This window comes from Parasteatoda tepidariorum, chromosome 3 (assembly GCF_982258835.1).
Source record: "Parasteatoda tepidariorum strain Cologne lab strain chromosome 3, Ptep-v5.0, whole genome shotgun sequence".
Classification (NCBI taxonomy): Eukaryota; Metazoa; Arthropoda; class Arachnida; order Araneae; family Theridiidae; genus Parasteatoda; species Parasteatoda tepidariorum.
Window position 1 is genome coordinate 37,444,724 of NC_141757.1, and position 13,916 is coordinate 37,458,639.

Sequence of the window (13,916 nt, forward strand, 5' to 3'; positions counted from 1 at the left end):
TTCTACAAATATCCGGAAAATAAAAGTTATAATCTTTTCATCAGCCCGCACGATTATATCCGCAAAAAAGAGTGCTTTCTAATAATGTATTAATATAACCAAAGCTAAATGGAACAAAACAATAATTTGCACTTCAAAAGATTTGCAAATGATATTAAGTAAACTTAGTTTGCAGTAAAAAGAGTTGATGTTATTTACACACTCCTTTCGTTAGTTCTTTAAAAAATATGATTAAAAGAAAATTAGGTTTATAATACCCTTAATTAAACAAGAGTAACGATTGTTACAGTTTTTACAATATTTTTTTAACTCTGACACTCTTTTCATGAGATACTTCTTTTGCCAACAATTTTGTCCTTTTTTTTGTTGCTTGAAACCAGCTTACGCATTTTTGTAATTTTTACATTTTCTCACTGAAATTTCAATCTCGAAAGACATGCATGAAGTGACCCCCAGTCCAAACAATCTAAGTTAAATAGTTAAGGCCGATTACTACGAAAACAATTAACTACTCTGGTTCAATGAAACAATTATAAATGAATCATTAATATTCTTGTTTTTTAATTACAAAATATTAGGAGAAATTTGAATTCATAATTTCTTCAAAACGTGTGTTAAAACTATGATTATAAGTTATTTAAGTAGAAAAAAGTCAAATGGTGGAAAAGAACAATTTTTGATATGATGATTTTAAAAATAGCACGTTTTTCGAATCTTTTGAGAATTTTTAATTTTAGTGGTTGTTTAACAAAACAAGGAATATCGAACACTTTCCTGATATAGCAATATTTCTTTGAACTGTGCAAAAGTTGACAAATCATATAAACAACTTTTTAAGCAAATATTTTCAACTTTTTAAAACAAAGGGTAACTTTATTTTAGCTAGCGTACAAGAATAACTTTCACCGTCGAAATAAAATTGTATGTCCATAGTTTTTTGTTCATTTAAGAAGAAAAAAACAATCTGTTGTATTTTTGATATGCGTGTGCACACATACGCATGTGCACACATACGCATTTACTTTTCATTACTCGAATAAATAAGAAACAAAAAAAGAAAATTAATAATTTATCTTCATTTTTCGTAAACAATAGTATTCTTAGTAAATAGTCAGCTGTTCTGCATCGAATGATATTGCGTTTGATCAGTAGAATATTTTTAATTTCTTAACAAGATTTAAATCTCAGATAGCTGGCAACAATTCTAAGTTTTCTTTCAAAAAGAATTTAGCAATAATTTAAAAAGTAATTTTATTTTAAAGGAAAACATAAAATTATAAACTAAAACTATTGATCAGTATATTATTGGAAAATGATATACACTGAAGAGCCACTACATCATGACCACCCTGCTAATAACATGCAGGATCACCTTTAGTCCTCAAAACTGCCAGCACCCGCCGTGGCATTGATTCCACAAGGTGCTGATAGGTAGTTTGAGGTATCTGGTTCCGAGCGCTCACCAACTGGTCCTACAATTCCCTCACATTGCGAGAGGGTAGCGTGGCAGCACGAATTTAGTTTTCCAAGTAGGACCACAAATGCTCTATTGGATTAAGGTCAGGTGAATTTGGGGGCCAAGACATGATTTGAAAGTCACTGGAATGTTCCTCGAACCAATCCATGACGATTCGACCCCTATGACATGATGCATTATCCTGTTGGTAAACACCATCACCAGCAGGAGAAACTGTTGCCATGAATGGGGGAACCTGGTCTGCAACTATGTCCAAGTAGCTTACGGACGTCAGGAATTGTTCTATGAGGATTATGGGTCCTAATGTGCCCCATGTACACATTGTTCCTGGGCGAGAAACCATGAAAATCTAGGCAAGCCTATTGTTATAGATAGAGGGTGGTCATAATATGCTATACTATATATTGCTCTTCGGTGTATATGGTAGAATAAAAAATAAGATTTTGCATTGAAATTCAATTAAAAAGTTAGAAAAATAATTCTGCAAAACACGCGCAGATGGGTAATTTACAAATTTATTTTAAGATTATGGCGATATATAAGATGTAAAGAAGTTTTAAGATAATTAAAAATACTGACTACGTATTTTTATTAATATTCATAAAATATATTATTCAAGAAATTGATAAATATATTATTCCAAATCTATGCATATGCGTGTATATTATTGAAATTGCATCAGTTATTGAAAGACAAAATCAAAAAATAAAAAATAATCACATTAAATAAGCACAATCTGGTGAATAACCATATTCTATCAGAAGCACGCTTTTATGAAACTAGACATTCCTTGAATAAAGTGTTTTTTATTCAAAATGTTTTATTCAAATTTCCTTACTAAATTGCAAAAAAAATTATTAAACGACTAAAAAAGAAACATCGTATTTTATAGTTTGAAAGAAATAAAAATAAAAAGATTAGCAAACGATTATTAGCACAAAAAAAATATTAAGGAAATTTTACGCTACGCGCGAAGTCAAGTTTCTCGCAAGTTTGTCACATTTTAATATTAATCGCCCCATTTAAGTATTTTTTCATTGTCGCCAAATTATTTTTTTAAAAATAATTAATTTTAATTTTTCTCAGCTCCTAATAAATAAAAACAGTTGAAACTTTAGATTTTTCAATTGAAAAATATGTAGATTAATATGGTATAAAAAAATTTATGCCTTATAATTCAAAATTTTTTCATCCTCAATTTAATTAATTAATAAAAAAATAATAATTAATTATTAAAAATTATTTTTTTCATGGAATTATCTTTGGGTAAATGAGTTTCATGAGTGGGTTCAATTTTTTTTGAATTGCTTGATTAGCTTCCAAAATATGACTAAAAACGCAAAAAGTGAAATTAACATTAAGGGGTCCAAACTTTGAATCGCTCTCCTGCTTAAACTATGGGGACCACATTTCCCAGATTGCGGCTACTCCCTATATTTTGAAAATTAAGAATCCAAATATGTAAAAAAAAATGTATGTTTATTCAGGGAAAGTACGTTTTTGTGTCTGATTTCGTAACTTAATTAATAGTTAGCACTAATTAATTAGCATATTTGAGGTCACCCTTAGGAACTACTAAGATGGACACTTAGTTCGTGAAAATCCGATCATTAGAACGAAAGTTATTCAGGGTGATATCTTTTTTTTTTTTGTGGACTGTACAGTCCGCAACATTAAACATTAAAAACATTGAATAATTGTACAACATTAAAAACATTGAAACATGTTATATTTAAGAATAAGATATTGAAATAATATGTTGCATATTGTATGATTCATTGTTTAAAAAATCGCTTCATTCTGCTAGATATTTAGGTTACATGGTTTTCTTTGGATAAAGATTATTAGCAAATAGCATCCTCATGTTTCGATACATTCTGAAACTTACGTTCACAAATTCACCATAAAATGTCGCACAGCATATTCTTCAATTACGATAAGCTACATTTACCCCCAAATACTGCTTCTATGATTATTTTTGTTTTCTTATATATATCTGATACTCTCTTTTTAAGTAGAGCTCGTAAGATCCTTAAGATACTGAAATGGGGGCACAAAAATTTAAAAGATAAAATATTTAATTTCATTAACTCAAAATATCTGGTCTCAAAATTTTAATTTTTAAGTACTTATAACTTTTACAATATTGATGCTATTACGTTTTTAAAGACCACATAAATCCTGTTAAAATATAGAAATGCTTATGTTTACTTTAACGAGTGTAAAATCCTTATCAAAATAATGATCAAGACCCAAATGTAAAACGGTATAATTGATGATAAAAACTCACCTTGCTCAAAAAATATGAAGAGTTGTTTCGAGCGTTCAATTATAATCGCCCATTCTCAAAACTTGTCAAGCTTGAATAACTTGTGACTTTTATTATTGGACACTCAAAACATGTCTATTTTTATTATCATCTATTATTTTTTAAATCAATGAAGTTTTTATATTTTCGATTCAGTTTCTTAGGATTATCTATTTAGTTACACAACATATTAAATTATTTCACTTGATATTAAAATAAGTTTTACATAAGCTATAGGCACAGGTTCTTTGATTGAAAAAAATAATAATTCACTACTTTGTAAAAAAATCAATGCATTTTTTTTCTTCTTTTTTTGCTGCAAGCCTTATATTTTAAAAGTCGAATGTGAAAATGGAATGTCCCCTAGCACCAGGAATCGAAATTAAATAGTTTCAAGGACAACTATTTCAAAAAAAGTTAACGTTTCCGTCATACTCGAAGTTGTTTGAAAAGGTATTTTTTATATATCGATTCCAAAGTTTATTCTACTTATATTTTAGGGTATACTTTCGGAGTATTTTGATCGAGTTTATTTTTACACCCTTATTTGCTTAAAATTATTAAATAATTTGCTTAAAATATATTCAAAAAATTGATAAATATTTTATTCCAAATCAATTCATACGCGTATGTATATTATTGAAATTGTATCAGTTATTGAGAAGAAATAACTAAAAACTAAAAAATAATCACATTAAATAAGCACAATCATATATATGGTGTATAATCATATTCTATCAGAAGCATGCTTTTATAAAACTCGACATTCGTTGAATAAAATGTTTTTTTATTCAATAAGATGTTTTATTCAAATTTCTTTACTAAATTGCAAATAGAATTTTAGACTATTAAAAAAGAAACATCGTATTTTATAGTTTTAAAAAAATAAAAATAAAAAAATTTGCAAACGATTATTGGCGAAAAAAATATGAACGAAATTTTCGCTACGCGCACTAAGTTAAGTTCCTCGTAAGTTTATCACATTTTAATATTTATCGCCCCACTTAATCATTTCTTCATTGTCGCCAAATTATTTTTTTTTGAATAATTAATTTTAATTTTTCTTATCTTCTAATAAATAAAAACAGTTGAAACTTTAGATTTTTCAATTGAAAAATATGTTGATTAAAATGGTATAAAAAAAATTCATACCTTATAATTCAACTTTTTTTCATCCTCACTTTAATTAAATAATAAAAAATAGTAAATAATTATTAAAAATTATTTTCTTCATGAAATTATTTTTGGATAAATGAGTTTTATGAGCGGGTGGAATTTTTTTTTTGAATTGCTTCATTAGTTTTTAAAATATGACTGAAAACGTAAAAAGCGAAATTAACATTAAGGGGCCCGATTTTTGAATCGCTCTTCTGACCAAACTATGGGGACCACATTTCCCAGATTGCGGCTACCCCCTATATTTTGAAGATGAAAAATCCAAATATGCAAAAAAAATACATGTTTATTCAGAGAAAGTACGTTTTTGTGTCTGATTTCGTAACTTAATTAATAGTTAGCACTAATTAATTAGCATATTTGAGGTCACCCCTGGGAACCTTTTTTTTTTTTTGCTGACTGTCAGTCAGCAAAAAAAAAAAAGATATCACCCTGAATAACTTTTGTTCTAATGATCGGATTTTCACGAACTAAGTGTCAATCTTAATGGTTCCCAGGGGTGACCTCAAATATGCTAATTAATTAGTGCTAACTATTAATTAAGTTACGAAATCAGACACAAAAACGTACTTTCTCTGAATAAACATGTATTTTTTTTTACATATTTGGATTTCTAAGCCTCAAAATATAGGGGGTAGCCGCAATCTGGGAAATATGGTCCCCATAGTTTGGTCAGGAGAGCGATCCAAAGTTCGTACCCGTTAATGTTAATTTCACTTTTTACGTTTTTAGTCATATTTTCAGAACTAATAAAGCAATTTGAAGAAAATTGCTCCCACTCATAAAACTCATTTACCCAAAGATAATTTCATGAAAAAAATAATTTTTAATAATTATTAATTATTTTTTATTATTTAATTAAATTGAGGATGAAAAAATTTTGAATTATAAGGTATGAATTTTTTTATACCATAATAATCTACATATTTTTCAATAGAAAAATCTAAAGTTTCAACTGTTTTTATTTATTAGAAGCTGAAAAAAATTAAAATTAATTATTTTTGAAAAAATAATTTGGCGACACTAAAAAAATGATTAAATGGGGCGATTAATATTAAAATGTGATAAACTTGCGAGGAACTTGACTTCTCGCGCGTAGTGTAAAATTTCATTCATATTTTTTTCGCTAATAATCGTTTGCTAATCTTTTTATTTTTATTTCTTTCAAACTATAAAATACGATGTTTCTTTTTAGTCATTTAATAATTTATTTGTAATTTAGTAAAGAAATTATAAATAAAACATTTTGAATAAAAAACACTTTATTCAACGAATGTCTAGTTTTATAAAGGCGTGCTTCTGATAGAATATGATTATGCACCTGATTGTGCTTACTTAATGTGATTATTTTTTAATTTTCGATTTTCTTTTTCAATAACTGATACAATTTCAAAAATATACATACGTATGCATAGATTTGGAATAATATATTTATCAATTTCTTGAATATATATTTTATAATTATTAATACGAATGCGTAGTCAACATTTTTAATCATCTTAAAACTTCGCCCGGTGGCTGAGCGGTAGCGCTTCGCGCTGTCGTTCCTCGGGCCGGGCAAGGCCGACTCAGCCTTTCATCCCTTCAGTGGGTCGATAAATAAGTACCAAGCATGATTGGGAACTAAACACTGGGGGTTCCGCGTTCGGCTGACCACCTGACCGGAACATCTGCTCCTGCACCCCAGAGCCCTAGGTCTAGAAAACTGAGATGGGCACAGTAGGCCTTGGCCCTCCATGGGCTGTCGTGCAGCTGAGTTTAGAGTAGAGTTTTTTAAAACTTCTTTACATCTTATATATCGCCTTAATCTTAAAATGAATTTGTAAATTACCTGTCTGTGCGTGTTTCGCAGAATTATTTTTCTAACTTTTTTATTGAATTTTAATGCAATTTTTTTAAAATTCTATTATGTATATTTTTTTCCAATAATATACTAATCAATCGTTTAAGTACTTTAATTTATGTTTTTCTTTAAAATAAAATTACTTTTTAAATTATTGCTAAGTTCTTATTGAAAGAAAACTTAGAATTATTGCCAGCTATCTGAGAATTAAATCTTGTTAAGAAATTAAAAATATTCTACTGATCACACACAATATCATTCGAAGCAGAACAGCTGACTATTTACTAAAAATACTATTGTTTACGAAAAATGAAGATAAATTATTAATTTTATTTTTTTTTATTGCTTCTTATTTATTCGAGCAATGAAAAGTAAATGCGTATGTGCACACAGGGGAAAAATTTAACAGATTGTTTTGTTTTTTAAATGAACAAAAAACTATGGGCATGCAATTTTAATTAAACATTCAAAGAAAATCTTGTTCGCTAACCCTTTTAAGTTACCCTTTTGTCTTAAAAAGTTGAAAATATTTGCTTTAAAAGTTGTTTGTATGATTTCTCAACTTTTGCACAGTTCAAAAAAATATTGCTATATCAGGAAAATGTTCGATATGCCTTGTTTTGTTAAACAACTACTAAAATAAAAAATTGTAAAAAGATTTGAAAAACGTGCTATTTTTAGAATCATCATCTCAAAAATTGTTCTTTTACTCCATTTGACTTTCTTCTTCTTAAATAACTTATAATCATAGTTTTAACACACGTTTTGAAGAAATTATGTATACAAATTTCTCCTAATATTTCGTAATAAAAAACAAGAATATTAATGATTTATTTATACAGTGAAACCTGCCAAGTTGACCACACTTGTAAGTTTTACATCTGAATAAGTTGACCTCAATTATCAAGAACGGAAATTTTCCTACATAATAAAGAAGCAAAACCTTTGTAACTTGACCACCTGTCTATCTTGTATGTTGACCACTGAAATAAGTTAATTTTGTCTAGGAGTATTATGAAATTCTATTCTAAAACCCTCATAAGTTGACCAGAAAAAAAAAATTCAGAAAATTTTCTGTCATTTTGCAATGTATGTTAATATTTCACTTGTTCGGTGAAATAGTGTAAAAAGCTAATCTAAACCCTTTTGTGAGTTGACCATCTGGGGAAACTGTAGGGAGTCAGCTTTTGACCATTTCGTTCATTCATTCTTTGAAAACAGGTGTGTTAGTTGAAAAGTTGCTCTTCCAGTTGCAATAGTGAGCAAATAGGCTTATATGTGTAGTAATAACAGAATAAATTTTGAAGTGTTAAAATTTTGTTTTGTTAAAGTTTTCAATGTTTTCGTGTTCTGATATTTTAAGAAATTATTTTTATTAAACACTTCACATGCATAACTAACAAAATAATTTTTTTTAAAAAGTTAGTTAAATATTAAAATTATTTCTGTGTAACAAATTGAAGTTCGTTTAGGTTTAAACACATTTCTTGAGATATTCATTTGGCCATTTGCTAAATCAAATTTTTAAGTCAAGTAAAAAAAAAAATTTAAATGTATAGCAACATGTAGGAAACGAAAAAGTAAACAATGTCCCACCCCTTCTATAAGTTGACCACTTGTCTACGTTGGCCACTAAAACAATGCACATGAAGTGGTCAACTAACACAAGTTTTACTGTAATTGTTTCATTGAACCAGAGTAGTTAATTGTTTTCGTAATAATCGGCCTTACAACTATTTAACTTAGATTCTTTGGACTAGGCGTCACTTCATGCATGTCTTTCGAGATTGAAATTTCAAAGATAAAATGTAAAAATTACAAGAATGCGTAAGCTGGTTTCAACTAACAAAAAAAAGGGACAAAATCGTTGGCAAAAGAAGTTATCTCATGAAAAGAGTGTCAGAGTTGAAAAAGTATTGTAAAAACTGTAACAATTGTTACTCTTGTTTAATTAAGGGTATTATAAACCTAATTTTCTTTTAATCATGTTTTTTAAAGAACTAACGAAAGGAGTGTGTAAATAACATCAACTCGTAATTTTCTCCGTGTTTTTTTTGTTTTTATTTATATTTACAACTATTTAATTTCTATAAAATTTTGCGATTATGCATCAGAATAGCTATCTTTTTTCAGGTCCACCTTTGCTTGATCACTTTTTTTTTCCTTTCCTGAGAAGCTCTTCAGAAATTTATGATAACTTATGAAAATTTGGTTTTAATTCAAAACTGTCATACAAATTACATTAAAACAGCTTTAAAAAAATAAATAATGTCAGATAAAAAGTCAAAGATTCTATAATCTTGGAGAATCAAAAATAATTTATTAATTTATTTAAATTTCCTTTTTAAAGGAGATTTAAAAAAAAAAAAAAAAAGGCCAGAAAGCAACACGAAAAATTATGGTTGCTTAGCAACGAGAAGCGCTATCTTTTCCCATCTTGTCATTCATTCAGTTTCTTTATGGTTGTTATAAATTATTTCCCCTTCTATGGCGAGGTAATTTGGCATATTTTTAAACCATCGCCAGATATATAAATCCTTATTGCGACCTAATTTACAACACATTTTTTTCGAAATTTTGTCTACCCCCCCTATTTTAAGGGTCAGGATTCCAAATATGTAAAAAAAAATGCATGTTTATTCAGAGAAAGTACGTTTTTGTGTCTGATTTCGTAACTTAATTAATAGTTAGCACTAATTAATTAGCATATTTAAGGTCACCCCCAGGAACCATTAAGATTGACACTTAAATCGTGAAAATCCGATCATTAGAACAAAAGTTATTCAGGGTGATATCTTTTTTTTTTGCGGACTGTACACCTGCATATCGCTTTTGACTTGGCTATTTCAATTTTTCCTGTATAGATATCGATCCTGATAAGAAAACTGAATATAAAAAGAGAATTAAAAATTTATTCTTAGGGGGCTTTTTCATTACACGACACGATACCGATAAAATCGGGGGACAAATGTGCGAACGACACTGTCCTTGCCGGATCGTTCAAGAAATTGTTTTTTCACTTGTCCGATATCGTTCGTTCGAGAAGTAGAAATTCTTGTTCATTTAATGTTTTAAGCCTGAGAGAGCAGTTGTTTGTTTGTTTTCTGCTGCGATTTTTTTTCTGCAAACCTTATACATGCCCGATGATAATCGTCGGCTCAAACTTCTATACTTACTTAATTTAAGAAGAAAGAAGCCAGCAGTGCAGAAAGGTTTTGTCCCGCAGTGGACTGATCGTTAAGATACGGTTCCCAGCAGGTCACCGAAGTCATCACTTGCTGCGGTCAGTGTGAGGGTGGGTGACCACTTGGATCAGTCTGCGCAGGGACCGAGGGTGTGCGGTATTGGTCCTCGTTAAACTGCTCTACTGTAAAGTGCTCGAGCTCATGTGCAGGTAGTCGGGCTACCGAAGCGGGGGTGCCATCCCCTCTGCAGAGGATTAAAATTTTGATGGCATGTCTTCGGATCATCCTCACGGATGTTTCCCAGGCAGTTTTCTGTCCAATAAGAGAGCATCAAAACAATGAGTAATAATTTTTGACCCTTACCTTTTTATGTTATATCAAAATGTATTTTAAATTTTGAAACAAAAATAATTTTAAATTTAAATACTGACGATTTAAATTATAAATAATGTCTTGATGGTACTAAAAATAGATTCGCTTGTTAAAACCGACACATATTAATAACATTAAATATATTCAGTTAGAAATTGGTTGTGATTGAAATCAAAGCTAATCGATTTTGTTCCTATAATGTCAATCATAAATCAAAATAAATCGAATTAAGATATAAAACTTCATTGTCCCATTTCTTGGTATATTTGGAATTCATATTTTTCAGATAATTCATATTATTTTTTTTATAGCAGCAAGAAATCTCACGTGAGCCCATTTTGATATTATTTCAAAAACTTACCAATCGAAACATTTTGGAGCCACCAGTGAGGAATTCTATTTATAAAAAAAATTCAAATTCTAATATTTATATGATTTAATGAAGATAAGAAATCAAAATTATTATCATTTGAAATCGAAAGTCTTATATTTATATTTAATGACTTGCTACTATGATTATGAATCGATTAATATTAAATTTACAATAAGTAGAGCTTGAATCAAAATTTATGTTTAGTTTAAATTAAATTAATTACCTTTAGTTTAAATTAATTTTAGTTAATAATTCAAATCAAATAACTTCGGTCAAGGTTATCACGACTTCATGCTTTTCAAATCCGAAGTGAAACTTTTAAGTGGAAAAGGTGGGTTCCCCATAAATCGAAGATGCCGAACGGAAAAAATTCAGTTCATTTTATGTATGATTCTCAAGTTAAAGAAATCAAAAGATATTGTTGACGCTATTAGTTTTCAAAACGTGCAAAAAATAATGGCGTTAAAAAATAACATTTTGAAATGTCGTTATAAGCTCGAAGAAGTTTATTATGATTTTTCGCTTCTTGGTGAATTCGAAGAAGAAGCTGAATATAAAAAATTCATTTAATCAAAAGATGCTGCTGATTTAGCAATCGAAAATATTGAGACGTTTTCAGATTCTATTAATGATAAATTGAAGTTAGATGAAATCGGTAAAAATAATTCCACTCCCAATCCCTATGCTTATGTTAATTTGCCAAAATTTGATATCCCTACTTTTTCTGGACATTTTCATTCATGGTTGCGTTTTAAATCTATTTTTAAGTTCTATTGATGCAAATAAATTTTAACTGATATTCAAAAATTGCAATATTTACGTGCAATGCGTCGAGATTAATTAAGGGATTTGCTACAACTAGTGATAATTATAAACATGCGTGGGAAACACTTATAAATAGATACGACAATAAATGGAGTTAGCATTTTCACAGTGTAAAAAATTGTTATACATGAAAAAATATTAAATCAACGACAGATTCCATTCGAGTAATGATTGATACATGCAATGAAGTACTTCGAAAATTAGAAACTTTAGGTTTAGAATTGGTTGAATTATTGTTGGTTTTCATTTTACAAGATACATTAGAGGATTCAATAAAAGTTAAGTGGGATTTAACTCTTGAAGAAACTAATTTTCCATCGCTTAAAAACTTTCATTCCTAGAAAAGCAAGCTAGGAGTCTCCAGGAGATTAAACAAAATCAAAACCCAGAAAATCAAATAGTAACATAGATAAAACGTTAGCACTTAAAACTTTATTTAAACCATCTGAGGAGGAATCGTGCAAGCTTTGTTTCTTACCACACTCTCAACATAAAATTGAATTGAATCTCAATTGAAACGTATTCTTATTAGTTATATCTGTAACTGATTAATCAGTGATGGATTTCCAGTAGACAGGTATGTGAAAGTGACGTCAGCTTAGAAATCTCGATTCAGCTCAGAGCACTACTGCAGTCACAAGCTACTTCTCGTGAGATGCACTTTTATTTATATAGGCTTGGGAACGAGATCAAGGAAGTTTCTACACGATTGTAGACGATTCTCTCATAGCTCCGTAAGTATTGGTCGCTCAGTAATTGTCCATAAGTATTAATCGTCCTTGTGCTTTGAAACTAGAAGATTATGAAACTATCATTTGGTCGCCAAAATACTCGCTAAGTGACACCATCTCTCCAAGATTGTCGCCAAGTCGGAAAATTTTGCCAAGTCTTCCATTGGGAAATACTCTATGAATTACGTTAAAGTTACACAACTTCCTTGCCAATTTTCTTATTCAATTAATTATTTAGGGTCCTTCTGAAATATTTTGACACATAAACAAAGAATACTCACAAAGTTATACATATATTTATAAATGTTCAACTATGTATTTTAAGTAAATAATTTTAACTGTCCTAGAAAAACTGTTTGATGCTATAAAAAAAACTATTACTGAGAAGAAACCATCAGAGCGGCAACGAATAGAAGGCTTAGCCTTCCAGTGGGTCAAAAAGTCAAAATCAGTCGTTACATGCCAACCTTTCACTCTTTTCGGAAAACTTTTGTCCAGTGGTAGCCATGTCCATGTTTTAATGTATGATTCTTTGTTTTGTTAATTTGATTAAAAGTCAATTTTCACACTACTACTTGTAGATGATTCAAAAGCTTATATAAAAAGCCACTTTGTGCCACCCTCACTGGGTGAGCGTCTTAAAATGTTAGCTGTTATTGTAGTTCATTTACGTCGCACTAGCGCTGCACAATGGGCTATTGGCGACGGTCTGGGAAACATCCCTGAGGATGATCCGAAGACATGCCATCACAATTTTGATCCTCTGCGGAGGGGATGGCACCCCCTCTTCGGTAGCCCGACAACCTGCGCGCGAAGTCGAGAACTTTACGGTAGGACAGTTTAACGATGACCAATACCGCACACCCTCAGTCCCTACGCAGACTGATCCAAGTGGTGACCCACCCGCACACTGTCCGCAGCCAGTGATGCTTGAGTTCGGTGATCTGCTGAGAACTGTGTCTTAACGATCAATCCACTGCGGGACTTTAAAATGTTAGTAAAATAACCAAAACGTCTGTTAGCCTTAAGTTTTAATTGTCAAATGTCACCACACAATAAAATGTTTTGCAAAAAACATAATAGTTGGCAGTCTGCAGGTAATTAAATAACGTCCTTGGAATATCGATTTTCGTATTTATTCCTACTACCTTTCTCATTTTTTACACTCAATAAATTTTCGAAGAGTTACAAGAAAAAAATTCAAAACTGATCAGGAGCTTTGAATATTTCCCAAGCACAAATAAACTTTGCCGCGTATGTCTGAATTATTTATACGCAATAGCAGTAAAAATGATTTAAAGAACCAATAAAATCAAGCATAACTATCCCTACTGTTCATTAAAAAAAAATTGGTAAGAAGCGCAAAATTTAGTTATGATTATTTCATAGCTGTCGTTTTATTTATTGTTATTACTCATACGTATGCGAGCTTGTATTCTCATTATAAAGTGCAGCTTATAAGCCCTTGACAATTTAAAATTCCGGTAGCATAAGCTAGATGAAGGACATCATAAAGGTATATCCATAGTGAAGCCGGAAATCGAACCTGCTACCTGTATGGATATTTGTAGATGTTGTCAAAAGTAAATGGATTGACCAATCTGGTCGAAATACCATTTAATAGTA